The sequence below is a fragment of the Sapajus apella genome, unplaced genomic scaffold (assembly GCF_009761245.1).
Source record: "Sapajus apella isolate SASKATOON/1434 unplaced genomic scaffold, GSC_monkey_1.0 scaffold62, whole genome shotgun sequence".
Taxonomy (NCBI): Eukaryota; Metazoa; Chordata; class Mammalia; order Primates; family Cebidae; genus Sapajus; species Sapajus apella.
Window position 1 is genome coordinate 8523613 of NW_022437002.1, and position 24558 is coordinate 8548170.

Genomic DNA, 24558 nt, shown 5'->3' on the forward strand with positions numbered 1-24558 from the left:
GGTTTCATCATGTTGCCCAGGCTGGTCTCACACTCCTGGGCTCGAGAGATCCACCTGCCTTGGCCTCCCAAAGTGCTGGGATTACAGGCATGAGCCATCACACCTGGCCTCTTTTACCCCTTCTTTTCTTCCTCATACAACTATTTAATAATAATGATGATGATTCTGTACCTTCTCCTTGTTGCCAGACTAGGGATCTTGGAGCGAAGGGCACCAGGTCCCTATCCTGTGGACTTACAGGTCAATTGCAGGCAGTGAGCTGTGGAGAAGTAAGGGTTGTGCCTGGGGCAGGTAGAGCACAGCGGCAGGTGGCTAAGGGCTGCAGATGTTTATGGGAAGGCCTTCATTCTTTATGGGAAGCTCCATGGAGTGAATAGGTTTTGAGCTTGTCCTTAAGGGCTTCCTTAGGTTAAGGTGGGTAGGCAGGTGACAGGTGACTGCAGGCAGAGAGAACAGGAGGTGGGGAACCATGGCAGGTGTCAAGAGCAACTACACTGGTGACACAGGCTAAGACACAAAGCTGGTGGGCAGCTGAGGAGCGGGTCCGAAGGACCTTGAATACCAGGTTAAAATGTAGCTTTTGGTGGGGCACAGTGGCTCACACCAGTAATCCCAGCAATTTGGGAGGACGAGGTGGGTGGATCTCTTGAGGTCAGGAGTTCGAGACCATCCTGGCTAACACGGTGAAACCTCGTCTCTACTAAAAATACAAAAATTAGCTGGGTGTGGTGGTGCGTGCCTGTAAATCCCAGTTACTCGGGAGGCTGAGGCAGGAGAATTGCATGAACCCAGGAGGTAGAGGTTGCAGTGAGCTAAGATTGAGCCACTGCACTCCAGCCTGGTGACAGAGTGAGACTCTGTCAAAAAAAAAAAAAAAAAAAGAAAAAAAAAGAAAAAACAAAAAGAAAAAATATGTCTTTTACCCCACCCCCCCACTCTTTGGGGATTCCTTACAGGCTCTTGAGCCAATGGGGGACAGGTCACAGTAGGGATCTGAGAAGCCAAATCTGGTGTGTGGGAAGGACAGAGGTGGGCTGGAGGGGAGTTTGGTCAAGGGTTTCCTGTGCTGGAACAGAGGTCTACGGGGCTGACCCAGAGGAAGTCCCTGCTGTGGTTTGAATAGTGGTCCCCTCCATACTCATGTCGAAATTTAATTCCTAATGTGGCAGTGTTGAGAGGTGGGGCCTTTAAGAGGTGGTCGGGTCATCATGTTTCTGTTCTCATGAATGGATTAATGGGTTATCATGGGAGTGGAACTGGTGGCTTATAAGAAGAGAGATCTGGGCTAGCACCTCAGCCCCCTGCCTTGCCATGTGATGCCCTGTGCTACCTTGGGCCTCTACAGAGAGTTCCCACCAGCAAGAAGGCCCTCACCAGATGCCGCCCCTTGACGTTGGACTTCTCAGCCTCCATAACTGTAAGAGATAAATTATTTTCTTTTATAAATTTTTCAGTTTTAGGTATTCTGTTGTAAGAACAGAAGATAAACTCAGGCACTCACCCTTGCTGCCTCCAGGCCCACTGGGGGCTCCTGGCCTTCCATCTGTGTGTGGTGGCTGGGTTGGAGCCATTCTACCAGTGGAGGGAAAACTGGATGGCAGACCCTGGGGTGGGGCTGCGGGATTTGGGCCACCGTGCTGGCTGAGGGGCCAGTGGGAGAGTGCCCTGTGGGCTGGGTCTCTGCAGATTGATAAGGGACAATTCCTACTTGGGCCAGAAGGAACCCCTCCTCTTGACTTCTTGCTTTGGGGTGTGCAGATGTGCTGGGTTTTGCTGGCACTTGTGTCCATTTGTGCATGTCTGTGTAACTGTGAGTGTGCACGTGGGTTCAGTTTTTGCTTTTATATGAGAGCCACGTGCACACTCACAGTGTTTTGCTAATCTCTGCATCCCCAGTGCCACACATAAGGGTGTCTATGTGTGGTTGTTCAATGAAGAAATGAATATTGAACTTATTGAAGCCTCATGCTAGCCCTTGGAGGTAGTTACTCTTGTTATCCCCATGTCCAGATAAAGAAATATATACAAAGAAGTTAAGAACTTGCTCAAGACCACAGACATGGTAAGGGGCTCAGCCGTTTGCAAAGCCAGGCAGTCTGTATGAAAGCCTGTGTCGTTATGTATAATAATGGTAGCACACATTTATTATTATGTGCCAGGTACTGTTCTATGTTCTTCTGTTACAGATTCACTCATTTAATCCTCACAGCCACCCATGGTGAGGAAATTGAGGTTCAGAGAGGAGAGGTCACTAGTCCAAGATCACACAGCAATGAGAAGCAGAATTGAGATTTTAAACCAGTTTAGTCTGTCTTCAGAGGTGTCACTTTTCACTGGCAGACTCCATTGTCTCACAGCTGTAAGCATGTTTGTATGTGCACACATGTGTATGCACGCGTGCAGATCAGGAAGGCCAATCCAGTGGGAGGAGGGGCAGGAAGCTTTATGAGGGAACAGAAGCCCCAGCCACCAAGGGAACACTCCTAGTCCTATTCTCTGTCTAGCAATGGGGAGGTGCAGGCATTAGGAACGCCCTCTTGCTCCCTTGCCCAACACATGTCTGCAGTTGGGACTGTAGGTGGGGAGGATGCTGTGTCCAGAGGACTTGGATGACCTTGGGCAAGGTCCTACAACCTTGCCCCTGTTGGGCTTGGGTGCCCTCTAAGTGGCGGGAGAATGCCAGCCTCCTCAGACTTGGGGTCCCTCCCCTCAACCCTTGCCCGCCCCTCCCCTTTCTTCCTGGATAGCCTCCCATTTCTCTTCTTCCTCCCGTTCTTTCTCCCCTGCCTCTAGTCCCCTAAGTGAGGTGAAGGGAAACTGGCATCCGGAGTTCCGTTTTGTCAGATGTCTGGTCCTGGCTGTGCCTCTCCCCCCCCTCAATACTGTTTGATTCCCACTGCAAATAGCTTTTAACACCCGAAGAGAAATCTTTATTTTCCTCCCATCCCTTAACAACTTACGTTAGGGGATTGAGATCAGGAGGAAGGACTGGATGGGGACGGGTAGAGGGTGAGAAGGACCGAGAATGATGGAGTTCATGGAAAGATATTTTTATGTTTTCACAGACTTCTGTCTCCACCTCTATGGTATATGCAGATTCAGCACCTGCCCCTAACCATAGGCTGCCTTGGCCATCATCAGGGATGTCATCACGATTATCACCACAATCACTGCTATGAATCAAAATAGTTAGTGAGCATGTATGTACCAGGGATTTGGTATTGTATGGTTGCATGGTATTTTATTTTTGAGACCGAGTCTCACTCTGTCGCCCAGGCTGGAATGCAGTGGCATGATCTTGGCTCACTGTAACCTCTGCCTCCCAGGGTCAAGTGATTCTCCTTCCTCAGCCTCCTGAGTATTTGGGATTACAGGTGCCTGCCACCATGCCAGGCTAACTTTTTATTAATATTTAGTAGAGACGGGGTTTCACCATGTTGGCCAGGTTGGTCTCGAACTCCTGACCTCATGATCCACCTGCCTCAGCCTCCCAAAGGGCTGGGATTACAGCATGAACCACCAGGCCTGGCCAGTCACATCGTATTTTAAACACCATAAAAAACCCTCCAGTGGCTCCCTATCTTGTCTGCAGTGAACTCTGAAGTCCTTCTCATGGCCGCAGGCACCTCTCTGGGTTAGTCTCCTGGTGTGCTTTTGCTCATTTTCCCCAGTGATATTTGGTCCTTTGCCTCTGTGGGCATGCTTCTGCCCCAGGGCCTTTGCACCCACCCTTCCTCCTGTCTGGACATTACTCCCCTGATAGCCACGTGGTTCTCTCCTTTACTTCATTTCGATCTCTGCTCAAAAGTCATGTTACAGATGCAAAGACTCTGGACAAAATATAAGCACTTCCCATCACTGTCTATCCCCCTTCTCCTGCTTCATTTTTCTTCTTAGCACTTATTACCGCCTGAACTCCTGTGCTATTTGTAGTTGTTTATATGCTGCCTGTTTCCTTAAGAGAATTGAACTCCCTAAGGGCACGGGTTTTGTTGTGCTAGTCTCTGTATCCCCAGTGCCAGATATAAGGGTGTCTGTGTGCAGTTGTTCAATGAAGAAATGAACATTGAACTTATGGAAGCCTTACGCCAGCCTTTGAAGGTAGTTACTCTTGTTATCCCCATGTAGAGATAAAGAAACAGGTACAGAGAAGTTAGGCAACTTGGGCAAGGCAGCAGAAATGGTAAGGGGCTCAGCCAGTTTGCAAAGCCGGGCAGTCTCACTCCAGATCTCTCATTTTTACCACTATCTCCTGTTTGCACCTGACCCTGGAGCGGGTGATCTCATACTGTTCTCTATTGCTGTCAGGTCAGGGGCTGCCTGAGTGGGCTACAAGAGACAGGACTTCTCATGGACTCTGCTCCTGCGCCACCTCGCATAGCCTTTCACTCTCGGCCTTCCTGGAGTCCACATAGCTCTAGCGAGGAGCCCAGAACAAGCACTGGAGGTGAGCTGCCTTGCAGGGAAGAGAGAAGCTGTCATCAGCCCACTGCCCGACTCACTAGCCTGGTCCCCTACTTGTCTTCATTACACTGAGATGAAACAATTCTTTCCTAAGGAAAGCCACACCAGAGTGGGTGACACTGGGGCCAGTACAGGTCACAAGAGGATTCAACTCAGGTTTCTTTTGCTGAAGGAAGCCTTCCGTGATGTTAACCTTTACCATTTGTAGTAGATGTGACTGATGTTTGTGTGTAGCAGGCTGGTCTTTCCTTCCTGGACACCTGGGACCCCACGATCCCCAGGCCCCGTGCAGTTAGACAGGGCCTCGAGATAGCTCCAGCCAATAAAGTGAGTGGAGAGGACGTGTCTCATTTCTGAGCAAGGCATTTAAGAAGGTGGGCTCTCACTCTTCCCGCTCTGGGGCAACCTTGGAGGTCCCATGTTCCAGATGGCACAGCTGCAATGGCAAGGTTGCTCTCTGTCAGCCTGGGTCCCTGAATTCCACTATGGGAGGCAGAGACTCTCTTGCTGAACCAGATCGAGCCTGCACTGTGGGCCAGAAAGAAATCTTTTTTGCGTTATGCCACTGAGATTTTGGGGTTAGCGTGTTCCTGGCCCTTCCGACTAAGACGCCACTTCTGATCTGTTTTTCATATCTTCAATATTAGTGGCCTGTATCTCATTCACCACCAGTGGGAGTGGAAATTGGTACAACCCTTCCGGGAGACGATCTGGCGGCATGTGTATATGAAAAGCCCTTAATACGTATATTGTCTTTGACTCAGAAATTTCACGTCTAGGAATTTATGCTAAGGAAATAATTGAACAAGTTCATAAAGTTGTATGGATGAGGAGGATATTCATCACATAAAATGGTGAGAAATTGGGTCAGGCTAAATATCCCACAAAAGCAAATTGGTTAAATAAATTGTGGTCTGGCTCTCCGATGGAACCCTAGCTGCTGCCGGTGGTACATATTTATCGACATAGAGAGAGCCACCCTCTACTGCAGTGCAGCCCATGCATAATGCGAGCCCATCTTTGTTAAAAAAATATATTTGCATGAAGGCAGTTTAGACGATAGTCAGCAAACTCTTGACAATGGTAATTTCTGGGTGTGGAATCTCAGGTGATGTTACATTTATTGTTTTTTTTTTGCCTCTTTTTAGAATTTTTTTGGTGATATTGTATCATGTGTATGATTAAAAATTAAATGGGAGGAGGCCGGGTACAGGGGCTCACACCTATAATCCCAGCACTTTGGGAGGCTGAGGCGGGCAGATCACGAGGTCAGGAGTTTGAGACCAGTCTGGTCAATGTGGTGAAACCCCATCTTTACTAAAAATACAAAAATTAGTCGGGCTTGGTGATGTGAGCCTGTAATCCCAGCTACTCGGGAGGCTGAGGCAGGAGAATTGCTTGAACCCGGGAGGCAGGGGTTGCAGTGAGCCAAGATTGTGCCACTGCACTCCAGCCTGATGACAGAGTGAGACTCCATCTCGGGAAAGAAAAAATTAAAAGGGAGGGAAAATGACTATGGATTGTGGACAAGTGAACCTTTAAGTCATGATTTCCTTATCTGAGAAATGGGCATAATCATACCCACTTCATTGGGCGAGGATTCGATTAGATGATGTGGCTTGGAGCACCTGACACCTACTTGGTGCTCAAAACCCATAGCCTTTGTTATCAGTTACCAGTGAACTAAGGACCTTAGAGGCTTACTGGCTCATTCATTCATCCATCCATCTATCCATTCATGCAGCAAGCATGTCCTGAAACCTACTGTGCACTTGGACATGTCCTGAATAAATATAATAATGGTAAGAAGAGCAGTGAATACTTAAATGGTACTTAGTGGTGCCAGACACCATTATAAACACTTTACATTGATTCTTCTGTGCAATAACCCTACGAGAGAGGGTACCATTCTTAGCTCCGTTTTATACATTATGAAACAGGCACAGAGAGGCCAATAACCTGCCTGAAGTCACACAGCTAGGAGGAGACAGAATCAGGCAGTCTACACTCTCAACTGCTGGACTGTAGCAGCTGAGGAAGACAGAGGTGGTGTCTGCCCCTCTATTGCTCGCATCTTGCTCGCAAGCCAGGAGTAGCAGGGAGAATGCAAGAGGGGCCCTGGCTAGGAGAGGTGCAGATCCAAGATACTGGAGAGGTGATGAGCAGGCGATTAGGAGATTTCTATTATTATGAAGCCCCTACCTGAGCTGTGGATGCAGGTGGGCTATGTTAGGGGAAGGAGCAGCATCTGACCTTGCCTCTACCTGGCTCTCTGAACCCAGGCTTGGCTCACAGGAGCTCAGGCTCCAGGTGGGTGGGGGCACCAGCCTCTAGGAAAGCTGGGCGGGAGCCGATAACAGCAGCATAGCTCATATGTACTGTGCTCCACATGGGCCAGGTGCTGGGCAAAGCACCTTTGTGCATTATCTCATTTAATCCTCATGGCAACTCTGTGAAGTAGACACTATTTTACAGAACAGGAAATGGAGGCTTCAGGAGGTGAAGCGCCTTACTGAGAGTCTCACAGCTGGTACGTAGGAAGCCTAGATTCAACCTAGGGTCCTGGGCTAGGGTCTTAACCACTCTGCTAAACGTCCCTTGGGTTCGGGGCTCCTCCATCTCCCATCCACCCTCAGGGGGTCCTGGAGACTCTGGGAGCTGGAGGACTTCCTATTTCAGGGACACCTTTGGGAGCTATTGCTGCCTCTGCAGCTGTCATGGGTTGGCTGTCCCCAACCACAGAACTGTCACATCAGGGCAGAAGCAAGAGAGGAGCTGGAGACCTCCAGGGCCAAATGGGGACCCACGAGGGGAGTAAGCTACGGGGAGGAGAGCCCCTCAGGAGTCCCAGGGAGCAGGCTGGAAGGGAGAGAAAGAAAGGATCGCCCATGCCTCGGGCTGCACCCCATACTTGGCATTGCACTCAGATTTTCCTCTGTGGTCCTCACCACAATGCTGGGGGGATGGAATTATTACTCCCATTTTACTGATGAGGAAGTAGAGGCTGGGAGTGGTGATGGGACTTGCCCAGGGTCCTCCATTGAGCTGGAACTGGTACTTGAGTCCAGGTCTGGGTCCTTATGATTCTAAAGCTGGGATACTTTTCTCCGCACCAGCTGTTTCTGCTGGGCTCCCACTGCCCCTGGAAGGCACGTTCTTAAACAAGGATCTTCTGTTAAACCAGAAGGTGGAGCATTAGCTGAACCTGGGGTGGGGTGGAGGGACAGTGGTCCCTAAGCAGTGCCTGGGTGTCTGGGGCAGGAGAACATTCAAGGGAACATTCTTAGTCCATTCCCCGCTTCGGCCCCACAGTTTCAGCCATTGCCCCTGCTTGGCTGAATAGTGGCCTGAGCCCCGGGGGATGGGGGCACTTTGTGCTGTCTTCTAAGTCCTGTCTGACCTTCACCCACTGGGGTATGGGATTAATTCTGTTGTTAAAAAAATTCCTTGGTGGCTGGGCGCAGTGGCTAATGCCTGTAATCCCAGCACTTTGGGAGGCCGAGGTGGGTGGATCATGAGGTCAAGAGATCAAGACCATCCTGGCCATGGTGGAACCCCGTCTCTACTAAAACTACAAAAAAATTAGCTGGGCGTGGTGGCAGGCGCCTGTGGTCCCAGCTACTCGGGAGGCTGAGGTGGAAGAATCCCTTGAACCCAGGAGGCGGAGGTTGCAGTGAGCTGAGATTGCACCACTGCACTCCAGCCTGGTGACAGAGCAAGACTCCGTCTCAAAAAAAAAAAAAAAAAAAATTCCTTGGCACTGTATCTTCTCTCTTCTCTCAGCAGAGTCTCTGAAAAGAATCTCCAGTCCTCCCCATCACCTACTCCCTCCTTCTCATTCTCCCTTGAGCCCACTCCAGTGAGACTTTGCCCCCATCAGTTTACTGGGTTCCCAGTGGCCTCTGAGCTGCCAGTTCAGTCATCAGTTCTCAGTTCCTGGTGGTGTCTGAGGGCTGATCATTCTCTTCTCCTTGAAACAGCGCTCTCTTCACTCAGCTTCCAGGAACCCCTCTCCCGTTTCTCCTTCTACCTCCCTGGCTGCTCCGTCTCAGTCTCTGGCGGGTCCTTCTCCTCCCAATCTCTGACTGATGGATGGCTCTGAATTCAGTCCTCAGACCGTTATCTTTTGGGGTTTGTGTACATGTTTTTCTGGGTGCAGGGGGCTGGGCTAAGTGATAGCTCATCCTTATAGATACATTGTTTACTACTGGCTCATGTCCCTCATTAAACAAACATGGAATGTTTAATTCTGCCATATATATGTGATAGCCTAACAGACTCCATCTTAGATGTGAGCCTGAGAAACTCCATCTTAGCCTCTCCCTCCTAGCCATTTCTCCTTCGGGTGCACAGCTGGGTCACGCGGTACCCAGTACCTTGTAACCCTTGTAACTCCATCCTGCTTGGCGAATCTACCTGCTATTGTGAATAACCTACCCCCCTTGGTGACTGATTGTATGGAAAGTACCCCCTGCTACCTGCCTTGGTAACCAACAATCCTGGGAACCTCCTGCCCCCTGGTTACCAGCTTCCTTATCTAACTTGCTTGTTCTGCTTCTGTAAAATTCCACTTTGCCACCTCCTTTTCTAAGCAAGGTGTAAAAAGGAATCAAGCCCCTTCTTCAGGGCCAAGAGATTTTGAGTGGGAGCTGACTCTCGGTTGCTGGCAATAAAGGACTCTCAATTGGAACTCAGAGTATGGCGCTTTCCTTGTAACTCACTCGGGTATAACATATATATATGATTTTACAGAATTACAGAACAGGAAATGGTGGCTCAGAGAGGCGAAGCGCCTTAACTGAGAATCTCACAGCTAATAAGTAGAAAGCCTAAATGCTAAATTCACACTGGGGTCCTGAGCTGGAGTCTTAAACACTCTGCTAAATGTCTATTGGGTTTGGGGCTCCTTCATCTCCCATCTACCCTCAGGGGGTCCTGGAGACTCTGGGGAGCTGGAAGGGAAGCTGGATCTATTTCAGGTGTACCCTTGGCAGCTATTGCTGCTGCAGACACACACACACACACACACACACACACATACACACACACACACGGACACACACACACATTTGTGGACTTTCCATTTTGTTCCAGGGTTGTATATGTCTATATGTCTATCATTACTCCAATACCACCGCAACCTCCACCTTCTGGGTCCAAGCCATTCTCCTGCCTCAGCCTCCCGAGTATCTGAGATTACAGGTGTGCATCACCATGGCTGACTAATTTTGTATTTTTAGTAGAGATGGGGTTTCTTGATGTTGTCCAGGCTGGTCTCGAACTCCTGACCTCAGGTGATCCACCCCCTTGGCCTCAAAAAGTGCTGGGATTACAGGCGTAAGCCACCGTGCCCAGCCCCAACTTTCTTTTTAAAATTTGTTTTTACAGTTCTAGGTCCTTTGCATTTTCATATACATTTTAGAATCAGTTTTTCAACCTCTACAAAAAATCCTGTTGATTTGATTTTGAGAGGGGACATGCTTACCTTAGTCCCAGTCTGAGGGAGAAGGTATTCAGCCTTTAACCACGGGTATTATGGTACAGTAGGTTTCTTCATAGATGCGCTTTATCAGGCTGAGGAAGTTCTCTTCTATTTCTAGATTAATTTGGGGGGAGAATTTCCATCTTAATAATATTGAATCTCCCAACCCATGAACAAGATGTATCAATTTATTTAAGTCTTCTTTATTTTCCCTCAGCCATATTTTGTATTTTCAAGGTATAGGTTTTGCTTATCTGTCTTTTGTCAGATATATGCCTAATTATTTAAGAACTTTTGATGTTACTGTAAGTAGTAACAATTTTTAAATTTTGATTTCCAAATGTTAGTTACTAGTATATAAAAATACACCTTTTTTCTATATTTTTCTTTCTTTCTTTTTTTTTTGATACCGAGTCTCTCTGTCGCCCAGGCTGGAGTACAGTGTGAGATCTTGGCTCATTGCAACTTCTGCCACCTAGGTTCAAGCGATTCTCATGTCTCAGCCTCCTGAGTAGCTGAGATTAAAGGCATGTGCCACCACGCCTGGCTAATTTTTGTATTTTTAGTAGAAACTGGGTTTCACCATGTTGGCCGGGCTGGTCTCGAACTCTTGGCCTCAAGTGATCCGCCCACCTTGGCTTCCCAAAGTGCTGGGATTACAGGCATAAGCCACTATGCCTGACCTTCTATATTTTTCTTTTATCCTATGATATTGCTAAACTCACTTAATAGTTAGTAGCTTTTTGGGGTAGATTCATTGTATTTTCCACGTACATAATCATATTATCTGTGAAGAAAATATTTACCTTTTTCTTTTCAATCTGAATGCTTTTTTTTAACCTCTAAACTCTTTTTTTTTTTTTGGCTTCATTGCACTGGCTAAGATCTCTGCCACAATGTTGATTTGATGTGAAGAGAGTACACATACTTACCTTGTTCCCAATCTTAAGGAGAGAGTCTTCAGCCTTTAACCATTGAATAACGATACTGTAGGTTTTTTGCAGATCCTCTTTACCAGCCTAAGGATGTTCTCTTCTACCTCTAGTTTGCTCAGTTTTTTTAAAAAACCATAAATGAATACTGGATTATGTCAAATTCTTTTCTACATTTATTTATCTGATCACGTTTTTTCTTTTTTTGTGTGTGTGGTAGGCCAAATAATGGCCCTGTAAAGATGTCCATGCCCTAATTCTTGAAACCTATGAAACTAACACGGCAAAAAGAACTTTGCTTATATGATTGAATTAAGAATCTTGACATGGGGAGAGTATCCTAGATTATCCAGGTGGGTCCACTGTAATCACAAGAATCCTTAAGAGATGGAAGAAGAAGAAAAAGAAGAAGAAGAAGGAAAAGAAAAAGAAGGAGAGAGCAAGGAGGAGAGACAGAGAGAGACTTGGCGATGTTATGCTGTTAGCTTTGAAGATGGAGGAGTGGGCTATGACCCAAGGAAAGGAGACAGCCTCTAGAAACTCACAAAGGCAAGAAAATATATTCTCCCCTAGAACCTCCAGAATTAATGCAACCCTGTATCACCTTGATTTTAGCCTAATGAAACCCATTTGGACTTCTGATTTCCAAACTGTAAGATAATTTTTTGTTGTTTAAGCCACAAAGTTTGTGGTAATTTGTTATATAACAGAAGGAAATTAGTATGAATTACGTTGATCTAATTTTGCATGTGACACCAACTTCGTATTCCCAGGATAAACTTCCTTGGTCATCATGTATTATCCATTTTATATAGTGTTGGATTTGATTTGCTAAAATTGGGTTTAGAGTTTTCTATATATGTTCAAGAGGGATACTGGTCTGTAGTCTTCTTGTAATGTCTTCGTTGGCTTTGTCACCAGAGTAATGTTGGCCTCATGAAATGAGTTGGAAATTGTTCTTTCCTTTTTAATTTTCTGGGAGAGTGTGTGCTGAATTGGTGTTATGGCTAAAACCCAAAGTGTTTCTCCTGCTCTCACACACGACTCAACACAATACTTCTGACACCAGGTGTGTGTGGGTCATTTCTCCACCACACACCATGCAATTCTCCAGTGGACCCCAGCCGGGAGTCCTCTAATTCAGTTCAATTCGGGCACTGTCTACCTGGAGATAGCTTCAGAACCCACAGGTTAACGGCTCAGTCCCACAAGACTCCCCCTCACCGCAGATGTCAATTGCAAACCCTGAGTATGACCTGTGCTTTTGGCCACCTAGGGGTTCTCAGGGTTCCTTCCTTAGATTTCAGTAATTAGCCAGAGCTGCTCACAGAACTCAGGGAAACACTTTACATTTACCAATTTATTATAAAGGATTTTTTAAAATGTAAATTTGTTTTTAAATAAAATAATTTTTTTTTGAGACAAGAGTCTCACTCTCTCACACAGGCTGGAGTGCAGTGACGTGATCATAGCTCACTGCAACCTTGAACTCCTGGGGTCCTGTGATCCTCCCGCCCTAGCCTCCCGAGTAGCTGGGACCACTGGTGTATACCACCATGCCCAATTAATTTTTTATTTTTATTTTTTTTGTAGAGACAGGGTCTTACTATGTTGCCAGGGATGGTCTTGAATTCCTGGGCTCAAGGGATCCTCCCGCTTCTGCCTCCCAAAGTGCTGGGATTACAGGTATGAGTCATTGCATCAGGCCTATAAAGGATATTATAAAGGATACAGATGGAAGAGATATACAGGGCAAGGCATGGGGGAAAGGGCATGGAGCTTCTATACCCTCTCTGGGTATGCCACTCTCCAAGAATCCCATGCTTTCGGTAGTCTGGTAGCTCACCCAAACCTTGTCTTTTTGGGGTTTTTATGGAGACTTCTCTAAACAGGAATGATTGATTAAACCATTGGCCATTGGTGCTCAACTCAACCTTCAGGCCTTTTCTCATCCCTGGAGACTGGGAATAGGGCTGAAAGTCTCAACCCTTTAATCATGCCTTGGTGTTTCTGAAGCTCTTACTCTGAAGCTGTCTAGGGCCTGCCAGCCACCAGTCATCTTGTTAGCATATGCTGTGGTCTGAAAGTTAGTGTACCCCCGTAATTCACATGTTGAAACCTCACCCCCAAGATGATAGTATTAAGAGATGGGACCTTTTTGGAAGTGATTAAGTCATGAGGATTACACCCTGCTGAGTGGGATTAGTGCCCTTAGAAGTTGGGGCCAGGTGCGATGGCTCAGGCCTGCAGTCCCAGCACTTTGGGAGGGTGCGGCAGGTGGATCATGAGGTCAAGAGATCGAGGCCATCCTGGCCAACATGGTGAAGCCCTGTCTCTACTAAAAATACAAAAATTAACTGGGCGTGGTGGCAGGCACCTATAGTCCCAGCTACTCGGGAGGCTGAGATAGGAGAATCTCTTGAACGTGGGAGGTGGAGGTTGCAGTGAGCCAAGATCGTGCCATGGCACTCCAGCCTGGTGACAGAGTGAGACTCTGTCCCCCCCCCCGCTGAAAAATAAAAGAAGTTGGAGGGAGGTGCCAGGTCCCTTCTGCCCCTTGCATGTGTGAGGACACAGCAGCAAGGCACCATCTGTGCTGCACAGAGTAAGCCCTCACCAGATACTGAATCTGCCAGGACCTTGATCTTGGACTTCCCAACTTCCAGAACTGTGAGAAATACATTTCTTCTATTTATAAATTATCCAGCCTAAGTCATTTTATTATAGACACGAGAATGGACTAAGATAGGCACTCCTGCCACTCTGGAGATTCCAAGGGCTTTAGGAGCTAAGTGACAGGAAATGGTACAAAGACTAACATATATTTTACAATAACACAGCTTCCTTAAATGTTTGCTAAAATTCCCCAGTGAAGTCACCTGGTTCTGAAAGTATCTTTGTGGGAAGGTTTTAACTGCAAATTCAACGTATTTAATAGATAATCTTTTATTCCTTTAGATATTTGTAGAATCTGTAGTGTTATAATTTCTCTCATTCCTGATATTGGTAATGCTGTGTCTTCTCTCTTTTTCTGTAATCTGTCTAGCTAGAGGTTTGTCAGTTTTATTGATTTCTTCAAAGAACCAGCTTTTGTCTTTGTGTTCTTGATTATTTTTCTATTCCATTGATTTCAGCTCTAATTTTTATTATTTATTTTCTTCTGCTTACTTTGGGTTTAATTTGCTCTTCCCCCCTCCCAGTTCCTTAAGATAGAAGCTGAAGTCATTACTCAGAAACTGTTCTTTTCACTACCGGTATTTATTACTGTCAATATCCTAAGTACTGTTACAGAAGCATCCCACTAATTTTGTGTTTTCATTTTGTGTTGTATTTTTATTTTCGTTCAGTTCAAAATACTTTATAATTTTCCCTTTTATTTCTTCTTTGACCCCATGGGTTACTAAAAGCATGTTCTTTAGTCTGCAAGTATTTGGTGATTTTTACATATTTCTCATCAATTTCTAATGTAATTCTATTACAGTCAGAACTTCATTTGTATGACTTGAATTATTTTAAGTTTATTGAGACCTTTTATGTGGCTTAGAATATGATCTATCTTTAAAAATATTCTCTGTGCCCTTGAAAATAATGTGTATTCTGATGGTGGGTGGAGTGTTCTAAAAATGTCAATTAGGCCAAGATATTTTATAGTGTTATTCAAATCTCCCAAATCCTTAGTGATTTTCTGTCTGCTTGCTTTATCAATTATTGAGAGAAGAGTATTGAAATCTCCAACTGTACTTTTAGATTTGTCTGTTTCTCCTTGCAGTTCTATCCATTTTTGCATCATGTATTTTGGAGCTATTTAATTAGATGCATAAGCATTTTGAATTATGCCCTCTTGGTTGACTGACCCTTTGATCACTATAAAATGAACTTTTGGCTGGGCTCGGTGGCTCATGCCTATAATCCCAGCACTTTTGGAGGCTGAGGCGGGCAGATCACATGAGGTCAGGAGATCGAGAGCATCCTGGCCAACGTGGTGAAACCCCGTCTCTACTAAAAATACAAAAATTAGCCGGGTGTGGTGGCGTGCACTTGTAGTCCCAGCTACTCAGGAGGCTGAGGTGGAAAAAGTGCTTGAACCTGGGAGGCGGAGGCTGCAGTGAGCCGAGATTGTGCCATTGCACTCCAGCCTGGCAACAGAGCAAGACTCTGTCTAAAAAAAAAAAAAAAAAAAAAAAAGAACTTTTTTGTCTCTAGTAATATTTTTATCGTCCTAATAGATTATGAAATCTATTCTGTCTGATATTAGTGTAACTATTGCAGCTTTCTTCTATCTAGTGCTATACCTCTTGACATACTTCTACTTTTACCCTATGTATGCCTTTATATTTGACATATCTTTGAAAGAGCATATAGTTGGGTCCTGATTTTGAAAAAAATTTTTTTTTTTTTTTTGAGACGGAGTTTCGCTCTTGTTACCCAGGCTGGAGTGCAATGGCGCGATCTCGGCTCACCGCAACCTCCGCCTCCTGGGTTCAGGCAATTCCCCTGCCTCAGCCTCCTGAGTAGCTGGGATTACAGGCACGCGCCACCATGCCTAGCTAATTTTTTGTATTTTTAGTAGAGACGGGGTTTCACCGTGTTAACCAGGATGGTCTCGATCTCTTGACCTCGTGATCCACCCATCTCGGCCTCCCAAAGTGCTGGGATTACAGGCGTGAGCCACCGCGCCCGGCCGAAAAAATTTTTTAATTGGGGAGTTCGGATCATTTATGTTTAATGTGATTATTGACAAGGCTAGGTGTAAGTTTATAACAGTGTGATTTCATATTTGTCCCATCTACTCTTTGTTCCCCTTTTTATCTTTTTCGCTTTCTTTTGGGTAAAATGAGTATTTTAAAATGTTTCCAATTTATTTCCATTGTTGACCTATTAGCTATAACTTCTAATATTGTTCTTTTAGTGGTTATTTTAGGGATTATAGTAGGGATCTTTAACTTATCACAGTCTACTTTCAAATAGTGTTATACCACTTCAAGTATAGGGTAACAATCTTTCAATAGCACGTCCCTGCTTTTCCTCTCTCAGTCATTATATTGTTGCCATACATTTAATTTACATATATGTAAAATAAACCAGCTGGGTGTGGTGGCTCATGCCTGTAATCCCAGCACTTTGGGAGGCTGAGGTGGGTGGATCATTTGAGGTTAGGAGTTCAAGATCAGTCTGGCCAATATAGTGAAACCCTGACTCTACTAAAAATACAAAAATTAACTGGGCGGTGGTGGCAGGCACCTGTAATCCCAGCTACTTGGGAGGCTGAGGCAGGAGAATCTCTTGAGCCTGGGAGGTGAAGGTTGTGGTGAGCCAAGATTGTGCCACTGCACTTTAGCGTGGGTGACAGAGGGAGACTCTGTCTCCAAAATAACAACAACAAAAACGACAAAACCAAACAAACCCCACAATATATATTGTTATCGTTGAGGTAGTCAATTATCTTTTAAAGTGCTTGAAATAATAATAAAACTCATATTTACCCACGTAGTTACCGCTTCTGGGGCTTTTCATTCCCTGGATCCATATTTTCCACTGGTATCATTTTGCTTTTGCCTAAAGCCTTTCCTTTACTATTTCTTCTAACAAAAATCTGTTCGTGATGAATTCTTTATGCTTTGTCCATCTGAAATAGTCTCATTTTGTTTTTGTTTTTGAAAGACAGTTTTGCTCAGTTTGGAATCATAGGCTGACCCCCTAACTTGTTTTGGAGACTCCAGTCACACATATATTAGGTTGTTTAATGCTGTCCCTTGGATCATTGATGTCCCCTTTTAAAAAATTTAATTTTTTTGCTGGGTGCAGTGGCTCATGCCTTTAATCCTAGCACATTGAGAGTCAGAGGTGGGTGGACCAAGGGAGCCCAGGAGCTGGAGACCAGCCTGGGGAACATGGCGAGACCCCATCTCTACAAAAATACAAACAATTAGCTGGGTATAGTGATCTGTGCCTGTAGTCCCAGCTATTCAGGAGGCTGAGGTGGGAGGACTGCTTGAGCCTTGGAGGTGGAGGCTGTAGTGAGCTGAGATTGCACCACCACACTCCACCCTGGGCGACAGAGTGAGACCCTCTCTCAAGAAAAAAAAAAAAAAGAGTTTTCTTTCTGTGTTTCATTTTGGGTAGTTTCCATTGCCAAGTCTTTATGTTCACTAATCTTTTCTTCTGGACTGTCCAGTCTGCCATTCCTCCCATCCAGTGTAATGTTCCCCTAAGATTGTTTTTGATCTCTGTAAGTTTTATTTGTGTCTTTTTTTTTTTTTTAAATGGTTCTAAAGTTTTTTTATTTTTTACAAATATACTAAAGAATCATGCATTGCTGCCAGCACTGGATGCAATCCGGGGCCACAGGTCTGCACACTCCTTTGCTACTGGTCCTGTAATGGCAGAAGCTTTCATCTCGTCTTTGTTGTTCACTATGACCCCTGCATTATCTTCAGAATAAAGAAACACGCCATCTTTTCTCCGGTATGACTTTCATTGTCGAATGACCACTGCTGGATGTACCTTTTCTCTGAGCTCTGGTTTGCCTTTCTTGACTGTGGCCATCACCATGTCACCGACACCAGCAGCGGGCAGTCTGTTCAACCGTCCCTTGATCCCCTTCACAGAGATGATATACAGGTTTTTGGCTCCTGTGTTGTTAGCAGAGTTGATCACAGCTCTTACTGGAAGACCCAGGGAAATCCGGAATTTCGCACCAGAGGACCCACCACGTCCTGGCTTCGACATCTCGAATGCTGGAAAGAAGGAAAAAAAAAGTGATTTGTGCCTTTTTAATATCTCAAATGCCTCCGCTTAATTACTGTTATTAACATCTACGTAAATTCTGAGTCAGTTTCAATTAATTAATTAATTTATCTTCATTATGGAACATAGTTCCCTGTTTCTTTGCATACCTGATAATCTTTGATTAGATGCCAGACATATATTTGCATTCCTTTGGATACTGCAATTACATATACCTTAGGTGTGCTTTATATTCCTGGTTATTTTTGCATTTCTACAAATGTTCTGAACTTTGTTCTGGAATGCAATTAATTTATTTGCAGGAAGAGTTTGATCCTTTTAGGTCTTGCTTTGAAGATTTGTGAGGTGGGACCACAGCGGCATTTAAATTTGGGGCTAATTATTCCTCATTGTTGAAGCGAGCATCTTCTGGGTATTCTACCCCATCCTGCATTCATTGTGAGGTTTTCTAGCCTTGGTGAGAACAGATGTTATTCCAGGCCTTGTGTGATTGCTGGGTACTGTTTCCTCTATACCTCTGGAGGATTATTTGTTCAGCCTTGGGTATTTTCCATATACACCGGTGCTAATCAGTACTCTGATGAATATTTGAGGGGGACCCTCGGCAGGTGTCCAGGGTTCTGGCTTTCCTTGTAGGTCTCTCCTTTTGAGTGCTCTGTCCTGCAAATTCTAGTTGTCTTTGTCTCCCTGGACCCCTAGCTCTATCTTCTCAATTTAGGATGTTTTCCAGGCTCTCCTTCCATTCCTGCTTCCTGTGATGCAACCTAGAAACTCTACCAAGACAGCAAGCTGAGATGATTTTAGGCTTCGCCTTGTTTGTTTTCTCTCTCTGAGGGATTCTGTCTTTTGTTTTCTGATGTCCAGTATCTTGAAAACTGCTGTATTATATATTTTGTGTGTGTTTTATTTGTTCGTTTCAGGCGAGAGGATAAATCTGGCCTCTGTTACTTCATCTTGGATGGAAGTAGGTGTCTCTCTCCATGGCTTTAAACACCATCTATATGGTAACGACTGCCAAGTTCACCCCTGAACTTCAGACTCCCATAGCCAACCTGGGATAGTCATGGCCAGCACCTCAAACTCACCGTGTCCAAAAGGGAACTTTTCATTGCCCCTCATCAAATCTCTCCTTTCTGCCGTCTCCATCTCAGGAAACCTCACCTAGATGTTCAGGCAAAATGCCTCGGACTTATCCTGTTGTCCTCTCTTTCTCTCACATTCTATTTCACTACCTCAGTAACTCTTTTTGGCTTGAACTCCAAAATGCATCTCAAATCTGAGACTGTACCACTGGTTAAAGCTCCTGTCATTATTCACCTGGAACCTTGCAATTGCTTGCTTTGCTTGCCTGCCTTCCTTCCTTCCTTCCTTTCCTTTCTTTCTCTTCCTTCCTTCTTTCCTTTCTTTTCCTTCCTTCCTTCCTTCCCTCCTTCCTTCCTTTCCTTTCTTTCTCTTCCTTCTTTCCTTCCTTCCTTCCTTCTTTCCTTTCTTTTCCTTCCTTCCTTCCTTCCTTCCCTTTCCTTCCTTTCCTTTCTTTCTCTTCCTTCCTTCCTTCCTTCCTTTTCCTTCCTTCCTTCTTTCCTTTCTTTTCCTTCCTTCCCTCCCTCCTTCCTTCCTTTCCTTTCTTTCTCTTCCTTCTTTCCTTCCTTCCTTCCTTTTTTCCTTCCTTCCTTCCTTCCTTCCTTCCTTCCTTCCTTCCTTCTTTCCTTCCTTCCTTCTTTCCTTCCTTCCTTCCTTCCTTCTTTCCTTCCTTCCTTCCTTCCTTCCTTTCCTTTCTTTCCCTCCCTCCCTCCCTCCCTCCCTCCCTCTCTCTCTCTCTCTCCCTCTTTCTTTCCTCTTTCTTTCTTTCTTTCTTTCTTTCTTTCTTCTTTCTTTCTTTCTTTTTCTTTCTCTTTCCTTTCTTTGATGGAGTTTCCCTCTGTCGCCCAGGCTAAAGTGCAGTGGTGTGATCCCGGCTCACAGCAATCTCTGCCTCCTGGGTTCAAGTGATTCTCCTGCCTCAGCCTCCTGAGTAGCTGGGATTACAGGTGCAGCCACCACACCTGGCTAATTTTTTGTAGTTTTAGTAGAGACGGGTTTCACCGTGTTAGCCAGGGTGGTCTCGATCTCCTGACCTCGTGATCCACCTGTCTTGGGCAATAGCTTTCTAACTCTGAACCAACTGCTTTCATGCCTCATCCCTCCTGCCATCTGTTTTTCCTTCAGAAGCCAGTGAGCCCTTAAAATTTTTAGCCCCCTCATGATTGTTCAAAACCCTCCACTGGCTTCCTAACACAGCTTAGAACAAAGCCCCGGATCCGGGTCACAGCATACAGGAAGGACCCTACCTGCCATGGCCGCCACCGCCTCTCTTGCTCACTCCACCCTGACCACCCAGGCCTTCTCACTATCACTTGAACATGCCAAGGCCCTCCTGTGCCAGGGGCCACTGCCTTTTCCAGGGCCAGAGTTGCTTCTTCTGACATATTTCCCTATCTCTTCATTGATCTCAGCTCAAAGTCACCCCTGTAGAGAGGCAGCACCATGCCTGGCTCATTTTTGTAGTTTTAGTAGAGATGGGGTTTCATCATGTTGGTCAAACTGGTCTTGAACTCCCGACCTCAGGTGATCCGCCTGTCTCGGTCTTCCAAAGGGCTGGGATTACAGGTGTGAGCCACCGCATCCGGCCAGGGCATGCCTTTTTTAAATGGGTGCTGGCTGAAAGCCCTAGGCTTTGCTGTTCAGTTTCCCACCGTACTAGGCGCCACACTGGAGGGGCTGGGCCAGATGCTGGCCATCTGGAGGCTGACTTGGAGGCTCTGGGCGTCGGGTAGTCATGATCACCACCAGAGGGCGCTCGATGCCCAGATTACGGACCAGGGGCTACGGGTTGGTAGAAGTGTCACTGAGACTGGATTTAGGACCTGGGTATGACAGGTGTGTAAATGTGTGTGAGGAATGAGAAGGCATTTCTAGGAGTCCTGACTCTGGGGTTCTGGATGTGGAGTCTCAGTTCTGCTCCTCAGCCTCCATGTTTGCTCCCCACCCACAGACAGACCCTGGGGAAAAATTTCACCTGTGTCTTTCTGGGGGAAGGAAAAAAGCGAGTCCACCAGCATGGAAACAGTTTGGGGCGGTCTCAGTGGCTTTCCACATGCCCTAGATCCCCAAATCTCCTTGTGGCTTTGGGTTAGACAAGTAACCCTTCTGGCATCACTGAGCATGGGGACCCTACTGTCCTTGGGGTCCCTCCAAGGAGCCAGAAACCCGGCAAACCTGGCCCAGCCTCTCGGCCCCTTTAGGTCTGAGCCCTTTGTGGCCCCTCCACAGATCAAGGAAGACCCCCTTCCCCAGACTGTAGTCTGTTTCTCAGGCTCCAAGGGCTCTTGTAGGACAATCTCAGGGAGGAGTGAGGCGCTGCCTTCTGAGTGGAGAGGCTCGCCTACACGCAAGCTCATTTCATACTCTCAATTAGTTGCAGTGTTTTTGCTATTGACTCACATGCAAATGGGGATACCGAGGCCTGAAAAGTAGGAAAGACAGTGAGAGGTCACATATCAGCGTGTGGCGTGTTTGGTTCCACTTCTCCCTCTGTTGTGGGTGTGCCCAATGCCCCTCTGGGCCATTCCCTGTCCAGAGTTATCTTACCCAGTCCAAACACAGCCTCTGAGTCTCTGTACTTGGTGTTCCCTCTGCCTGGAACATCTTTCCCCAAGACCTTCAGGTGCCTGGCTCCTTCAAGCCACTCAGGCAGCAGACCAGATGTCACCGCAGAGAGGACTTCCCTGACTTCACCCTGTCTCTCTCTATCTCACCAGCTTGTCTTATTTCCTCTAGAGCACTTATCACCATCTGAGATTCGCCAGTTTCCTGGTTTCTAGTCTGTGCTCTGGTTTTTCCCATCAGAAGGAAATCTTCACCAGGACAAGGACTTTGCCCGAATTGTTCCCCAGTTAGCCACATTTCACCTATAGCATACAGTGTGAGGAAACCCATGGGTATTGAATGAGTAAGTGAGAGGAGGGAGAGTTGCTTGTCACCCATGTGGGTCCCCAGACAAGGTCTCAATAGCCCAGAGTCACACCTGAGCCCTTCCTGGAGGTCCAGGCTCCATGATGCTCTGGGGTGGCTGTGCCCACTTCTCTCTGGGGTTCTTACTTCCCTGTCTGCGGTTCTGACATCCCATGAGAGGGATGCCCCTCAGACAGGCAACCATGGAGTATTTGATTTAAGAACGGCCAAAACCAAGATTTGAGAGAAGGAAGGAGGCGAGCAGTGGACCCTGAGTGTGGGCTCCAGCCTACGGTGGTCTGTGGAGTGAAGCTTCAAGGATCTAGGGTACGGCTGTCCACACCTGTGATGCAGAGGTGCCGATACCTTTCTTTTTCAAAACTCACGCTAAGTATGGACATGGACCATCTAGCCACAACGACTACCCTTTGTGAAAAGGTCAGAGGACCTGTCTTGTTAGGAGTTGCAGAGGGCACCCACCTATGTGTGAGTGCCAAGTGCTCCTAAGAGCCCTCCCAGTGCCAAGAGTGCTGACTTGCAGGATGGCTTGGTGACTGCGTGGAGAGCAGACGATGGAGGCAGCAGGAGAAGGAGTTGTGTTTCAGGCCAAGAAGATCTGGATTTGAATCCTGGCTCAGTCACTTCAGTGCTGTGTGACCTTGGACAAGTGACCTCCTCTCTCTGAGTTAGGAAGAAAGGAACTCTGAGAATTGGCTTTCCTGGGACTAGCTCTGAAACTCCACCCTCCCAGGCCCAGCTTTTCTGTCTAGGGTTCCTGGTCACCATTCAAAGCCAGTGTAAAGCCCCTCCTCTGGGAAGCTGTATCCCCATCCCATACCTGGAGATTCAGGTTCTTCTTCCTCTGGGGTGTCTCTATTCTGCCTGTATCTACAGCACATTGGTATTGTCTGTTTAGATGTCTGACCCCCTCCCATGATGCTGGAGCCCCCAGCAGGCCGGCCATTGCATTGTTCATTTCTTCATCCTTCCTGCCCAGCATGGGGGCGGCACACCGTAGGTGTGGTGGTGATACTGAGTGAGTTTCGTCCCTGAGATTGGGTTGATTTCTCTTCTCAAGGATCCCTCAGGATAAACTTGTCATCCTCATCACCCCAACATGACGCCTCATCTAGCAGTCCTTGCCCTCTCTACCTCTTCGGTAGGGTTGCCCAGAGTGAGATAGCATAACAGAGCACCAAACTTACCACGTGCCAGACACGGTGCCGCACGCTCACATGAGCTCTCTCTCCCAATCCTTATGGCCACGCTGTGACACTATTTTTTTTTTGTTTGTTTGTTTTTTGTTTTTTGAGACGGAGTTTCACTCTTGTTACCCAGGCTGGAGTGCAATGGCACGATCTCGGCTCACCGCAGCCTCCACCTCCTGGGTTCAGGCAATTCTCCTGCCTTAGCCTCCTGAGTAGCTGAGATTACAGGCACGCGCCACCATGCCCAGCTGATATTTTGTATTTTTAGTAGAGACGGGGTTTCACCATGTTGACCAGGATGGTCTCGATCTCTTGACCTCGTGATCCACCCGCCTCGGCCTCCCAAAGTGCTGGGATTACAGGCTTGAGCCACCGCGCCCGGCGCTGTGACACTATTTTCATACCCATTTTAGACATGAACAAACTGAAGCTCAGAGAGATCAAATAGTTTGCCTGAGGCCACACAGCTCACAAGTGGTAACGCTGGTGGTGTGCTGGTAAGTGCTGGATAACCAGCTCTGCAAACAAACACGTACAAGCTTCCATATGTGGAGTTTACTCATGTTTATGATGCTACACAGGCTTTCAAGTTACCAACATGACACTGAACTTGGAGTTGGGAAGCGATGCCCACAGCTGGCTCTTATGAACACGAATGAGCTTGCTTCAGCACACCATGGGGCAAACCCAAGGCTGTTTGATGCTGACCAATCAGCATGCTTTCTAGATTCTTAAGATCTGCTATTAAGTCATAAAAGTAAGGTGCATAAGGGTATATATCAAAGGGAAAAAAGAATATATAGACGTACACACACCTGAAAGAATCTACACATATTATGTAATTTGCTTGTGCGTGCAAATCTAAAAGGATTTGCCGGAAACTGATCACATCATTGTTTTCTCTACTGGGTAGTAGCTGGAAGGCAGACTGGGAGAGAAATTTTCTCCAGGTGTTCTTTCTTTTTTTTTTTTTTTTGAGACGGAGTTTTGCTCTTGTCGGCCAGGCTGCAGTGCAATGGCGAAACCTTGGCTCACCACAACCTCTGCCTCCTGGGCTCAAGCAGTTTTCCTGCCTCAGCCTCCTGAGTCGCTGGGACTACAGGCATGCATCACTACAACCGGCTTACTTTGTATTTTTAGTAGAGACGGGGTTTCTCCATGTTGGTCAGGCTGGTCTCAAACTCCTGATCTCAGGTGATCTGCCTGCCTCAGCCTCTCTAAGTGCTGGAATTACAGATGTGAGCCACTGCACCTGGCCTCTTTTGCACTTTAAAAAATTTGAGCCACGTGAGTATATTAACTACTAAAAAAAAAAAAAAGAACAAACAAGCAACAATTCCAGATGATCAAGCAACCAACTGCAAACAGATTGGGACCTGCAGCTCTGTCCTGGGCTGGTCTGTGGGCCTGGGCTGGGCAGGGGGTGCTGAGTGACCTGATTGTGGCTGCCCACCGGACCACACTGCCTTTCGGCAGTCTGTGGCGTGTGCAGCCAGGCTGGTGTGTGGGGATGGTGGGGAGGTCCCCACGTCTGGAGTCTTTCTGGAGCGTGAGGGATGGGTGCACTTGTTTTAATTCTCATCCATGCGGCTTGGTCACTGAGACCATGGCACTGTACTCTAAACTCAATTAGAAATTTAACAAACCTTATAAATCCTCCCCAGCCTGAGCCTTGTAAATCTCCAGAGCGGGGCGGCTTAGCACTTATCCATCTCCAGCTTAATGACCTCCCCAG

At 46.6% G+C, this 24558-nt stretch overlaps 1 pseudogene; it reads right to left on the reverse strand.

The window, feature by feature from the left end:
- Positions 1-17153: 17153 nt before the first annotated feature.
- Positions 17154-17607, reverse strand: LOC116529618 (annotated as a pseudogene).
- Between the last annotated feature and the right edge of the window lie 6951 nt (positions 17608-24558).